Genomic DNA, 14766 nt, shown 5'->3' on the forward strand with positions numbered 1-14766 from the left:
GTGCAGGTCCCAAGCACTTGGGCCATCTTCCACTGCTTTCCCAGGCCATAAGCAGAGAGCTGGATTGGAAGAGGAGCAGCTGGGACACAAATCGGCGCCCATATGGGATGCCAGCCCCTCAGGCAGAGGCTTAGCCCACTACACCACAGCATCAACCCCCAAAACTCTATACTTTTCCTTCTCCCCATTCCACAATTTTGTTATTAATGTCACAATTTTTTTTTCATTTTTATTTGAAAGGCAGAGAGAAAAAAGAGAGAGAAAGATTTTCTGTTAGATAGGAAGTTAGAAATTAGCCTATGTGTGTGAGGGGCCTGAGGAGAACAAAGTTTCTTTGGAAAACAATGCAGCAACCTCAGAAGCAACCCAGTGTGTACTCTACAAAGTCCTGCCCAGACCCGAGGACTTTCTAGGTGGGCCCAGCCCTTCCCCCAAGGGACACTCCCCCAGGACACTCCTCTCTCCTCACTCCCAAATGGGTTACCTGGCCTGAGAACATGGAGCAGTAAAAACTCACAGCCTTCCAGCCAGCGCCACAACTCACTAGACTAATCCTCTGCCTTGCGGCGCCGGCACACTGGGTTCTAGTCCCGGTCAGGGCACCGGATTCTGTCCCGGTTGCCCCTCTTCCAGGCCAGCTCTCCGCTGTGGCCCGGGAGTGCAGTGGAGGATGGCCCAAGTGCTTGGGCCCTGCACCCCATGGGAGACCAGGAGAAGCACCTGGCTCCTGCCATAGGATCAGCACAGTGCACCGGCCGCAGCGCACCAGCCGTGGTGGCCACTGGAGGGTGAACCAACAGCAAAGGAAGACCTTTCTCTCTGTTTCTCTCTCTCACTATTCACTCTGCCTGTCAAAAAATAAATAAATAAATAAATAACATTAAAAATAAATAAATAAAAAACTCACAGCCGTGGGCGGAGCCAAGATGGCGGAATAGTGAGGGCGCGCACCGATAGTCCGGGAAATTTTAGTTTAATAAAAGGGGAGTTATGGTAGCCTCAGAAAAAAGAACCAGGAAAATATTGCAGAGGAACCCCTTCTGGATTGAGTGGTCGTGAATCGGAGGACCTACTGGGAGAACAAGGTCGCCCACCGTGCGGAAGCCGAGCCGCGGGACCGAGCTGCGCAAGCCGAGCCGCGGGACCGAGCCGCTGGAACGCGAGTGAAACATAAAGAAAAGATCCTAAAATGTGAAGAGAGAAACGTCAGATTACTCTCAGGGGATCTCCAATCAGACTCACAGCTGACTTCTCATCAGAAACTCTACAAGCTAGGAGGGAATGGCAAGATATAGCCCAGGTACTAAGAGAGAACAACTGCCAGCCCAGAATATTATATCCTGCAAAGCTATCATTTGTGAATGAAGGTGAAATAAAGACTTTTCATAGCAAACAGAAATTGAAAGAATTTGTTGCCACTCGTCCAGCCCTGCAAAAGATGCTTAAAGATGTGTTACACACAGAAACAAAGAAACACGGTCATCAATATGAAAGAAGGTAAAGGAAGGAAACCAAGGAAGGAAAGCTCACAGCAAAAGATCACAGGGAATTCAAAGCATATATTAGAACTTATCTTTGGCAAATGGCAGGGCAAAGTTACCACTTATCATTAGTCACATTGAACGTGAATGGCCTGAACTGTCCAGTTAAAAGACACCAATTGGCTGATTGGGTTAAGGAACAAAACCCATCTATTTGCTGCTTACAAGAAACTCATCTTTCCAACAAAGATCCATACAGACTGAAAGTGAAAGGCTGGGAAAAGATATACCATGCCAACAGAAATGAAAAAAGAGCGGGCGTAGCCATCTTAATATCAGACAACATAAACTTTACCACAAAAACCGTTAAGAGAGACAAAGAGGGACACTACCTAATGATTAAGGGATCAATTCAACAGGAAGATATAACAATTATCAATGTATATGCACCTAACTACAGGGCACCGGTTTATCTAAAAGATTTGTTAACGGACTTAAAGGGAGACTTAGACCCCAATACAATAGTACTGGGGGACTTCAATACTCCACTCTCAGAAATAGACAGATCAATAGGACAGAAGATCAACAAGGATACAGTAGATTTAAACGACACTATAGCCCAAATGGATCTAACAGATATATACAGAACTTTCAATCCTACAGCTAAAGATTTTACATTCTTCTCAGCAGTACATGGAACCTTCTCTAGGATTGACCACATACTAGGCCATAAAGCAAGTCTCAGCAAATTCAAAAGAATTAGAATCATACCATGCAGCTTCTCAGACCATAAAGGAATGAAGCTGGAAATTAGCAACTCAGGAGTCCCTAGAGCATACGCAAACACATGGAGATTGAACAACATGCTCCTGAATGAACAATGGGTCATAGAAGAAATCAAAAGAGAAATCAAAAACTTTCTGGAAGTAAATGAGGATAACAGCACAACATACCAAAACTTACGGGATGCAGCAAAAGCAGTGTTAAGAGGAAAGTTTATATCAATAGGTGCCTACATCAAGAAATTGGAAAGGCACCAAATAGATGAGCTTTCAATTCACCTCAAGGATCTAGAAAACCTACAGCAAACCAGACCCAAATCTAGTAGGAGAAGAGAAATAATTAAAATCAGAGAAGAAATCAACAGGATTGAATCAAGAAAAACATTCCAAAAAATCAGCCAAACGAGGAGCTGGTTTTTTGAAAAAATAAACAAAATTGACACCCCATTGGCCCAACTAACTAAAAAAAGAAGAGAAAAGACCCAAATCAATAAAATCAGAGATGAAAAAGGAAACGTAACAACAGACACCACAGAAATAAAAAGAATCATCAGAAATTACTACAAGGACTTGTATGCCAGCAAACAGGGAAACCTATCAGAAATGGATGGATTCCTGGACACATGCAACCTACCTAAATTGAACCAGGAAGACATCGAAAACCTAAACAGACCCATAACTGAGACAGAAATTGAAACAGTAATAAAGGCCCTCCCAACAAAGAAAAGCCCAGGACCAGATGGATTCACTGCTGAATTCTACCAGACATTTAAAGAAGAACTAACTCCAATTCTTCTCAAACTATTCAAAACAATTGAAGAAGAGGGAATCCTCCCAAATTCTTTCTATGAAGCCAGCATCACCTTAATTCCTAAGCCGGGAAAAGATGCAGCACTGAAAGAGAATTACAGACCAATATCCCTGATGAACATAGATGCAAAAATCCTCAATAAAATTCTCGCCAATAGAATGCAACAACACATCAGAAAGATCATCCACCCAGACCAAGTGGGATTTATCCCTGGTATGCAGGGATGGTTTAATGTGCGCAAGACAATCAATGTGATACACCACATTAACAGACTGCAGAAGAAAAACCATATGATTATCTCAATAGATGCCAAGAAAGCATTTGATAAAATACAACACCCGTTCATGATGAAAACTCTAAGCAAACTGGGTTTGGAAGGAACATTCCTCAATACAATCAAAGCAATCTATGAAAAACCCACAGCCAACATCCTATTGAATGGGGAAAAGTTGGAAGCATTTCCACTGAGATCTGGGACCAGACAGGGATGTCCACTCTCACCATTGCTATTCAATATAGTTCTGGAGGTTCTAGCCAGAGCTATTAGGCAAGAAAAAGAAATTAAAGGGATACAAATTGGGAATGAAGAACTCAAACTATCCCTCTTTGCAGATGACATGATTCTTTATTTAGGGGACCCAAAGAACTCTACTAAGAGACTATTGGAACTCATAGAAGATTTTGGCAAAGTAGCAGGGTATAAAATCAATGCACAAAAATCAACAGCCTTTGTATACACAGACAATGCCATGGCTGAGGAAGAACTTCTAAGATCAATCCCATTCACAATAGCTACAAAAACAATCAAATACCTTGGAATAAACTTAACCAAGGACGTTAAGGATCTCTACGATGAAAATTACAAAACCTTAAGGAAAGAAATAGAAGAGGATACCAAGAAATGGAAAAATCTTCCATGCTCATGGATTGGAAGAATCAATATCATCAAAATGTCCATTCTCCCAAAAGCAATTTATAAATTCAATGCAATACCAATCAAGATACCGAAGACCTTCTTCTCAGATCTGGAAAAATTGGTGCTGAAATTTATATGGAGGCACAAGAGACCTTGAATAGCTAAAGCAATCTTGTACAACAAAAACAAAGCTGGATGCATCACAATACCAGATTTCAGGACATACTACAGGGCAGTTGTAATCAAAACAGCATGGTACTGGTACAGAAACAGATGGATAGACCAATGGAACAGAATTGAAACACCAGAAATCAACCCAAACATCTACAGCCAACTTATATTTGATCAAGGATCTAAAACCAATTCCTGGAGCAAGGACAGTCTATTCAATAAATGGTGCTGGGAAAATTGGATTTCCACGTGCAGAATCATGAAGCAAGACCCCTACCTTACACCTTACACAAAAATCCACTCAACATGGATTAAAGACCTAAATCTATGACTTGACACCATCAAGTTATTAGAGAACATTGGAGAAACCCTTCAAGATATTGGCACAGGCAAAGAGTTTCTGGAAAAGACCCGGGAGGCACAGGCAGTCAAAGCCAAAATCAACTATTGGGATTGCATCAAATTGAGAAGTTTCTGTACTGCAAAAGAAACAGTCAGGAGAGTGAAGAGACAACAGACAGAATGGGAAAAAATACTTGCAAACTATGCAACAGATAAAGGGTTAATAACCAGAATCTACAAAGAAATCAAGAAACTCCACAACAACAAAACAAACAACCCAATTAAGAGATGGGCCAAGGACCTCAATAGACATTTTTCAAAAGAGGAAATCCAAATGGCCAACAGGCACATGAAAAAATGTTCAAGGTCACTAGCAATCAGGGAAATGCAAATCAAAAGCACAATGAGGTTTCACCTCACCCCGGTTAGAATGGCTCACATACAGAAATCTACCAACAACAGATGCTGGCGAGGATGTGGGGAAAAAGGGACACTAACCCACTGTTGGTGGGAATGCAAACTGGTCAAGCCACTATGGAAGTCAGTCTGGAGATTCCTCAGAAACCTGAAGATAACCCTACCGTTCGACCCAGCCATCCCACTCCTTGGAATTTACCCAAAGGAATTTAAATTGGCAAACAAAAAAGTGGTCTGCAGCCTAATGTTTATTGCAGCTCAATTAACAATAGCTAAGACCTGGAACCGACCTAAATGCCCATCAACAGTAGACTGGATAAAGAAATTATGGGATATGTACTCTTTAGAATACTATACCGCAGTAAGAAACAACGAAATCCAGTCATTTGCAACAAAATGGAGGAATCTGGAACACATCATGCTGAGTGAAATAAGCCAGTCCCAAAGGGACAAATACCATATGTTCTCCCTGATCGGTGACAACTGACTGAACACCAAAAAGGAAACCTCCTGAAGTGAAACGGTCACTATGGGAAACGGTGACTTGATCAGCATAGCCCTGACTGTTAATGAACAACTTAATACATTATCCCTCTTAGTGGTTTTTTTGTCTGTTCTACTTAATATGACTGGTTTAATTCTGTAATTAATACACAGTTATTCTTAAGTGTTAAAAATTAACTGAAATGTGATCCCTGTTAAACATAAGAGTGGGAATAAGAGAGGGAAGAGATGTATAATTTGGGACATGCTCAAGCTGACTTGCCCCAAATGGTAGAGTTAAAAACATACCAGGGGACTCCAATTCAATCCCATCAAGGTGGCATGTACCAATGCCATCTCACTAGTCCAAGTGATCAATTTCAGGTCGCAATTGATCATAATGAAAGGACTAAGAGTCAAAGGGAGCACATAAACAAGTCTAGTACCTGCTAATACTAACCGATGGAATAAATAAAGGGGAGAGTGATCCAACATGGGAAGTGAGATACTCAGCAGACTCATAGAATGGCAGATGTCCTAAATAGCACTCTGGCCTCAGAATCAGCCCTAAAGGCATTCGGATCTGGCTGAAAAGCCCATGAGAGTATTTCAGGCATGGAAAGCCAAGACACTCTGGCAAAAGATCTCTGCGAGTGAGATCCCAGTGGAAAGAACAGGTCTTCAAAGAAGGAGGTACCTTTCTCTGAAGGGAGGAGAGAACCTCCACTTTGACTATGACCTTGTCTAAACAAGATAAGAATCGGAGAACTTAGAGGGCTTCCATAGCCTTGGAAACTCATGACCGGAGCATAGGGAGACTACTGATGCCATAGACAGGAGTGTCAATTGGTAAAGTCAACAACAGGAGTCACTGTGCACTTACTCCTCATGTAGGATCTCTGTCCTTAATGTGCTGTGTATTGAGATTTAATGCTATAACGAGTACTCAAACAATATATTTCACTTTGTGTTTTTATGGGGGTGCAAACTGTTGAAATCTTTACTTAATGTATACTAAACTGATCCTCTGTAAAAAAAAAAAAAAAAGAAAAAAAGAAATTATCAACTCCCAACTTGACTCTCACTGGGATTAAACATGACAATAGGTCTGATCTGACTTCATCATCATTTAAAAAAAATCATCTATTATTTTTCACTTTATGTTTCTGTGTGAGAGCAAACTGTTGAAATCCTTACTTAAGGTATACTAAGCTGATCTTCTGTATATTAAGATAATCGAAAATGAATCTTGATGTGAATGGAAGGGGAGAGGGAGTGGGAAAGGGGAGGGTAGTGGGTGGGAGGGACGGTATGTGGGGGAAGCCATTGTAATCCATAAATCGTACTTTGGAAATTTATATTCATTAAATAAAAGTTAAAAAAAAAAAAACTCACAGCCTTCCTCCAAGCCAGGCACCCTAAGGGAAGCTCCTCTGCCAGGCCCCTAGGGAGCTCCCCAAACCTGGGGAGGAATTTTCCCAATTTACACTCAGCAAACCCTCTGTCCTGGAGGAGAAGGGGGAGGGGGTGAAGAGAGCCGGCAGAAAGACTCCCTTAAAGATCGGGAGCCTGAACAAAGACCACAGGCTCAGCTCTCCACCCTCCACTGAGCTGTCCGCCTGCCCGGCCTGCCTGGTGCATTCTCCCCATTCAACCATGCAACCTTGCCCTCCCCGAGTCTGAGTGACTGGGCACGCTCACTCTCTCTGTCCCTACTGTTCTGACGGATACTCTTTCCCCAATAAAAACCCAGCTACTTTGCTCTCTGTCTCACGCCTGAATTCTTTCTCGCGCAAAGACAAGAACCCCACCACTCACCTCCGCCAACACTTCCATCTGCTACTTCACTCCCCAGATACCTGAAACACCCAGGGGGCTGGGACAGGCTGAAGTCAAGAACCTGGATCTCCCACACTGGGGCCAGGGACCCAAATACTTGAGTCAACATCTTCTGCCTCCCAGAGTCCACATAAGTAAGAAGTTGGATTGGAAGCAAAGGAGCCAGGACTCAAACCAGGCACTCCAATGTGGGATGTGGGCACCCCAAGTGGTAACAACCAGTACCCCAAACAGCTGCCCCTACATCTTTTATATTATGTATTCATTAATAAATTATTATAGTTATAGTTATTTTAATACATTTGCCTTTTAATTTTCATATTAGATTTGAAAGTGATTTATATACTATTATAAGATTAAACAACATTAAAGAGTTCTGGATTTGACTATACCCCCACTTTCAGCAGTGAGTTTCATGCTCCTATAGGTTTTCATTTTGCATCCTCTTATTTCAACTTAAAGAACTTTCTATAGTATTTCTTGTAGGGAAAGTCTGGTAGCCATGAGTTCTCTCTGCTTTTGCTTGTCTAGGAAAGTCTTTTCTCTCCATTTCTGAAGGACAGCTTTGCCAGGTAAAGCATTTTAGCCATCCGGGACTTTTTTCTGCACTTTGACTATTTCATCTCGTTCTCTTCTGGCCTGCAGGCTCCTGCTGAGGAACACACAATGGTCTGATAACGATTCCCTTGTGTATGAGATAAGTCATTTTTGCTGTTTTTAAAATTATATCACTTATTGATTATAACGCATCCTTACAGTCAGTCTCTTTGGAGTTCATTGGGCTTCGTGGATTTTGATGTTCACAGTCCTCCTCAGATTTAAGACATTTTCTGTTACTCTTTCTTTACAGTAAGCTTTCTGCTGCCTTCTCTTTCCCTACTCCTTCTTGAACTTCCACCTTGCATATGTTGGCTCCCTTTGTGCTGTCCCAAAAGTCCCACTTGCTTGCTTCATTCTTTTTCATCCCTTTTATTTCTGTGCCTCTGATTCCAAATTACCTATCTTCTTGCTTTTAAAAAAAGACTTTAGCTTTTTTAAAAAATGTGCCAATACAGAAGTTATAGGCACCAAGAAACAGAATGGGGGCAGGCATTTGGCAGAGCAGTTACAATGTTACTTGGGACACCTACATCCTATATCAGAGTACCTGGGTTCAAGTCCTGGATCCTCTTCCTCATTTGAAGAGTACAATGGATCTCTCTCTCTGGCCCTTGCAGCCAATTAGTGAATGAACCATGGATGGAAGACTTCTTTCTTTCTCTCTCTCTCTCTCTCTCTCTCCCCCTCCCTCCCTCCCTCCCTCTCCTCTCTCTGTGTAACTCTTTCAAATAAATCTTTTAAAATAAATAAATAAGTTTATCTTTTAATTCTTTTTTTAAAGATTTTGTTTATTTATTTGAGAGGCAGAGTTACAAATAGTGAAAGGGAGAGAAAGAGAGAAAGGTCTTTCCTCACTGGTTCACTCCCCAGATGGCCGCAAAGGCTTGAGCTGCGCCAATCCAAAGCCAGGAGCCAGGAGCCTCTTCCTGGTCTCCTATGAGGGTGCAGGGCCCCAAGGACTTGTGCCATCTTCTACTGCTTTCCCAGGCCACAGCTAGAGCTGGATGGGAGGAGGAGCAGCCAGTTCCGCAGGTGGAGGATTAACCTACTGCGCCACGGCACCAGCCTTTATCTTTTAATTCTATTTTCTATGATTTTGGTGTATGTGTGTCCCCTGTTGGTCCTGCTTTTCTGGAGAACCCTGACTAACACGTTACCCTGTATCCCTTTCTACCCACACTCTTCCAAAGTTGAGAACTGTTCACTGCCCAACTGGGCCCCAGGCAGGAGAGGTTCACTTGGTGGTTAAGGCAGATGAAGGGTGCTCACCCCCAACCTGTAGTCAAGTCCCTTGGTCTTTACAGGGTAATTATTTCAAAAGCAGCTAAATAGCTGACCCTTTCTATTTATTCCCCTGGACAAAAACTATCGGCCTATGTTTGTATCTAGCCTTAACTCTCATTCAGCAGGCTAATAATCATTTTGTCCTGTTCTCTGATGGAAACACAGAGAATACCCCCAACATAATTCCTAACAAATCAAAGCATGAAATACTGTGGAAGTAGCCTTTTCCCCATCTCTTCTGTAGTCTCTCTCTTAGAAAAGTGACAAATGTGTTCATAACTGACTTAAGAACAGGAGATGAGAGTCACAATGTGTTGATTTTATCCTTTTCCAAGAAAAAGAAAATATAGTTACATAGTGACATCAGAAGCTTCCAAGGTTCCTAAATTATCCCAAAACAGGATCTACCTTTTTTCCAAAATAGATCATTTTCTCAAAACCAGTGGGTCTTTACTGCTTCCTTTATCTTAAACAAGGTTCTAACAAATACTCAGTATTGTTCCAGAGATTTCTGCTCTTCTTTATTGATAAGTATGACAATTTTTGTACCATATCAGACAGCTTAAATTATTGCATTTATTTATCTTCACATGCAGTTAGTGAAGCCTTGTTTTTTCTTGCTTTTCTCCTTCAAATCACTTTTACTATTTATATGTATGATTTCCCAGATGAACTAGAAGAGTCATTTTTTTCAAGATCCAAATCAATTCCCACTGGGCTTTTTTTCATTGGAATTTTGTTGTCTATAAATTAATTGGAAAGAGTTGAAAATCTTTTGTCAGTCTTTGGGAAACATGCCATTCGTTCCATTTTTCTTTAATGAATCTCATTAAAACTTTCTGGTTTTCTAACTTTGGCCCTATGCATTTCATGTTGCTATTGTCCCTTAGTTGAGCATATTGTGTGGCATGTGTGATGCCACCCTAGATACATCCCCAAGCCCTATTAGGAAATTCAGAGCTATGGATTTTGCTCTCAGACAGTTTAGACTCTACCAGGATGGCAAGTGGTAGGAAGCAGGTCTTTCTTAGATTGACAGCTCAGCCACCAGAAAGTCACCCCACCTCCCCCCCCGGCCCCCACCCTGGGTACTATCTTCCTACCATCCCTATTGTTACAGCAAAGGGGTTCTTGTCAATCATGTCATCTACCACCAAAGTAGACCGTGAATGGGCATCTGTCCTATGATTATCCAAGGAATTCTTGTCCTGGGATTTTAAGATTAAGAGATTATGTCAGCCACCTCTAGTGACTAGATTGGTAAAGCATACACACAGACCTGCTGGTCCCATGCTTTCCCATGTGGATACCAGATAAAAACAAGAAATACATTGTAAAGAAAGGGAAGAATGAAATAGACACAGAGAGGAAAGAATTTAGCATCAGAGAGAAAGCCTGGCAGTATCTGAGTCTCTATTTCACCTCTTTCGGCCACATTCCTGCCCTTGGGTTCTTGGAAAAATCTGAGAAAATGACTCTTGTTGTCTGAATTAGGCTAGCCCCAATGAGCTTCTGTTTTCTTACAGAATAACACCCCTAATAAAAAAAGGTATATAGAATCCATGTCCTGTGGGTTTGGGTTTTTACCCCTAGAATTCAAAACCCAAACCCAGAAGAGACAGAAAGGCTACAGTAGGACAGAAAACCATGAAAGAGAGTCCAGAAACAGAAAAGACTGGAAAATAAAGAAAAGGCCCAGCTTGAATTGGCCATCACAGCCACAGCCACTGCAGTCCAGGCACATTTGCTCCCGCTGTCACACTCGGAAGGGACTGGTCCCTCACCACGCTGTAAGGTCCCTGGTGCTAGACGATTTCTCCAGAAGAATGGAAAACACTCATCAGTCTCAGAGGCAAAGACAGTTTACTTTGTATGGAGCTAGGCAAACATTCCCGTATTTATCCTTTGGAAGCTCAGAATTTGTTGCAAAGACCCCAGGCTCTCGCGAGGGTAGGATAGCTAGTCTGGCTAATGACAGAGTGAGGCAGAGGAGGGGTCTGGGAGATAAGGATGCTAGCCAAATCCAGAGGGTACATTTTCCCAGCCATCATGAGGTTGGCCCTGCTCTTGAGCCCCTCTGCTATAATACTACCCATGTCCCAACTGGAGCCTGCTCTGTCCACCTGAATCCCAGAGCCTAGACAACATGGGCCAAGGATACAGTTGGCCCAGAGTCGCCATGTAGTGGAGGCCCAGAGATACCACTCGATCCAGCCTATCCTAACCGATACACTTACCTCGCTCTGAGATCATGAGTTCTATAAACACAGACTGTGCCGTGTTTGACTTGTCTGCCAGCAACCAGCACAACGCTAAGCACATAATAACCACTCATATAATATTAAATGAATGAAACCTTTCTGGATTTCACTTATAAAATAAGGGAGCTCAAGTAGGCATCCTACAAAGTGTCAAATGCCACCATTCCATGATTTTTATAATTTCAAAAATAAAAGGTTCTGTTTCCTCCTGAAATATCCTTATACTAAAGTCTCATTTCAACCTGAATTTCCCTTTTTTCTAAGGAAGAACTTTTATACATAGCTGTAAATATGTACAACATTGTAAGACCTCTTAAAATTTTAAAATCCTACTGCAGTTGGCCCATACAGGCAAGAAGCTAAGTACTAAGAATGCCCTATGTGTCTCTGAGCAATGTCTCCCACCCCCACCCACTACTGCTGCTGACCTCCACAAGTAAACCTGCTGTTCAACCAGCTGAAATTATCTCCAAGAAGGAATTGCTTTGAGAAGGAGGCTTATAATTAAGCAGTAATTGAGGTTTCCTGTGGTTTTATGCCTGGGTGTTATCTAATGCCTAAGTAGATGGACTGCCTGCCTTTAAGGTCAGAATGGAATTAAAAGTCTGTACAAGCAACCAGGAGTCAGCAACTTTGCTTCTTTAGGACAAGCTTAATTTTCTTTTTATTTTTTAATTTTTTAATTTTTTTTTGACAGGCAGAGTGGACAGTGAGAGAGAGAGAGACAGAGAGAAAGGTCTTCCTTTTGCCATTGGTTCACCCTCCAATGGCCGCTGCGGCCAGCGCACCGCGCTGATCCGATGGCAGGAGCCAGGTACTTATCCTGGTCTCCCATGGAGTGCAGGGCCCAAGCACTTGGGCCATCCTCCACTGCACTCCCTGGCCACAGCAGAGAGCTGGCCTGGAAGAGGGGCAACCGGGACAGAATCCGGTGCCCCGATGGGGACTAGAACCTGGTGTGCCGGCGCCGCAAGGCGGAGGATTAGCCTAGTAATTTTCAACACCATGAGAGGACTTCAAAACCTTCATAGAAAAACAAAATTAGGGGCTGGCGCTGTGATGTAGTGGGCTGGGTGCCATATGGGTGCCAGCTTGAGTCCCGGCTGCTCCACTTCCAATCCAGCTCTCTGCTATGACCTGGAGAAGCAGTAGAAGATGGCCCAGTTGCCTGGGCCCCTGGATGAAGTTCTTGGCTCCTGGCTTTGGATCAGCCCAGCTCTGGCTGTTGTGCCCACTTGGGGAGTAAACTAGTGGATGGAACATTTTTTTCTCTCTCTCTCTTTCTCTTTCTCTCTTCCTCTCTCCTTCCTTCTCCCTCTCTGTAATCTCGCCTTTCAAATAAACAAATCATTAAAAACAGAATTAAAGAGCAAGTTTATGTTGGTGCAAAACAATTTTGAAATTCAAGCATAATTTTTTCATAATATGCATTTTCCATGAACTTTCTGAAGACCCCTCTTACCTGTGGATTTCAAAACTTTTGCACTAAAATAAGATTATCTTTTAAAAAAAGATTTACTTATTTATTTGAGAGGCAGAGTTACAGACAGAGATGGAGAGACAGAGAGAGAGAGAGAGGTCTTCCATCCACTGGTTCACTCCTCAAATGGCAGCAGTGGTGAAGCTCGGCTGATTGGAAGCCAGGAGCCAGGAGTCTCCTACGCAGGTGCAGGGGCCCAAGGGCTTTCCCAAGTGCCCAAGGCCCTACTGCTTTCCTAGGCCATAACAGAAAGCTGGATCAGAAGAGAAGCAGCCAGACAAGAATCAGTGCCCATATGGGATGCTGGCGCAGCAACTGGAGACCCAGCTTACTATGCCACAATGCCGGCCCCATATCTTTTAATTCCATTTTCCACAAACTTTTTTTTTTGTGAGAGAGAGAGAGAGAGAGAGAAAGAAAGAGAGGAAGAGAATGACCTAGAGTTCCAATCCACTCCCCAAATGCTCAGAATAGCCAAGGACCAGGCCTGGGAGCCAGAAACACAATGCAGGTCTCCCAGGTGAGCGGCAGGAATCCATCTGCTTGATGAGCTAATACCACCGCTCCCATGCTCTGCATATCAGGAAATCGGATTTAGAAGCTAGAGCTGGGAAACAGAGCCAGGCAGTCTGAAGCAAAATGTGGGCACCTTCGCCGCGAGACCAAATGCTTGCTCTTCCATGCACTTTTTGAAGCACCCACTTATCTTCAGAGCTTCTACACAACACTGACGTCAAGTCAACTCTACAGAAATGACAGCCAAAAAACAGAGCTGAACAGGACCTCAGCTAACTCTTCCTCCAAAATCTTTGTTTCACAAGAAGTTGAAACCCAGGAAGAAAACGTGATTTCCCCAGGGTCTCTAATAGGAAAGATCATCATCAAAGGAATTCAGGTGACTTGGGTGACATCAGATGTAGGTTCTTAGCTGGCAATGGCAGGAGTGACAGGATGAGAGGCAGACGGGGGCATCTGGCAGAAATATGATGAATTGGATTTACACCATGGTAAGCGGGAGGAGTCTGTACACCACCCAGACAGGGACACCAGGCACCTAACTGAAAACGATGGATCTGAAGCTGAGGAGCCATCAACCTCTTCAGGCTGTTTGAACCCATGATAGAATGAGAAGGGAGAGAAGGGAGATCAGCCAAGGGGAGCGACACAGACAGACCAGCAGAACATCAGTATCTGATGGGTTGGCAAAGTAGCCCACACATGAGTGACTGAGAAGCTAGGACAAAAATCAGGATAGAATAGGGACAGTCATGGCAGGGGAAGAGACGGTTCCAAGAAGGAGACGACCTCCAACCTCCAGAAGTCGGAGTACATACGGCTTCCCCAATGTCACTGTTCTGATACTCTTTCTCCCTCTTTTTCTATTAAAAAAAAAAGGAAAGGAAACTCTTTTTCAGAGCAGCAATGAATCTGGAAAATCAATAAGAAAACTTCCTTTCCCAGGATCGCTTGCAGCTCACAGCAGGAAGCTGGAATCAGGAGTGGGGCTGGGACTCTAACCGGGGCACTCCGATATGGGATGCTGGGATCCCACCCAGGGTCTTACATCCACCTCAGGAGTCTGGCTCCTGATGCCCCCAGCTGAGTGAGAAATTTGGGAGTCAATCTTGGCCCCTCCCTTCATCTCTTCCCTGTGCTCCAAGGCACTTGGCTCAACGTTTAAACCTCCTTCTGGGTGCTCCTCCCTAACCACTGTCCCCAGCCTGGCATTGCTCAGGCACACACCAGGTCTTGCCTGGCTTACTGAACTGCTTTCCTAGCACATCTCCCTGCTCCCAGACCTGGTGTCACTGTGGAAGACGGAACACGTCAGTGTCAGTCCCGGCTTCCAACACTTCCACGGCTCTTCACCGCTCACTGGATAAAGGCAAAAGTCCTCAG

Source organism: Oryctolagus cuniculus, chromosome 1, assembly GCF_964237555.1.
Source record: "Oryctolagus cuniculus chromosome 1, mOryCun1.1, whole genome shotgun sequence".
Taxonomy (NCBI): Eukaryota; Metazoa; Chordata; class Mammalia; order Lagomorpha; family Leporidae; genus Oryctolagus; species Oryctolagus cuniculus.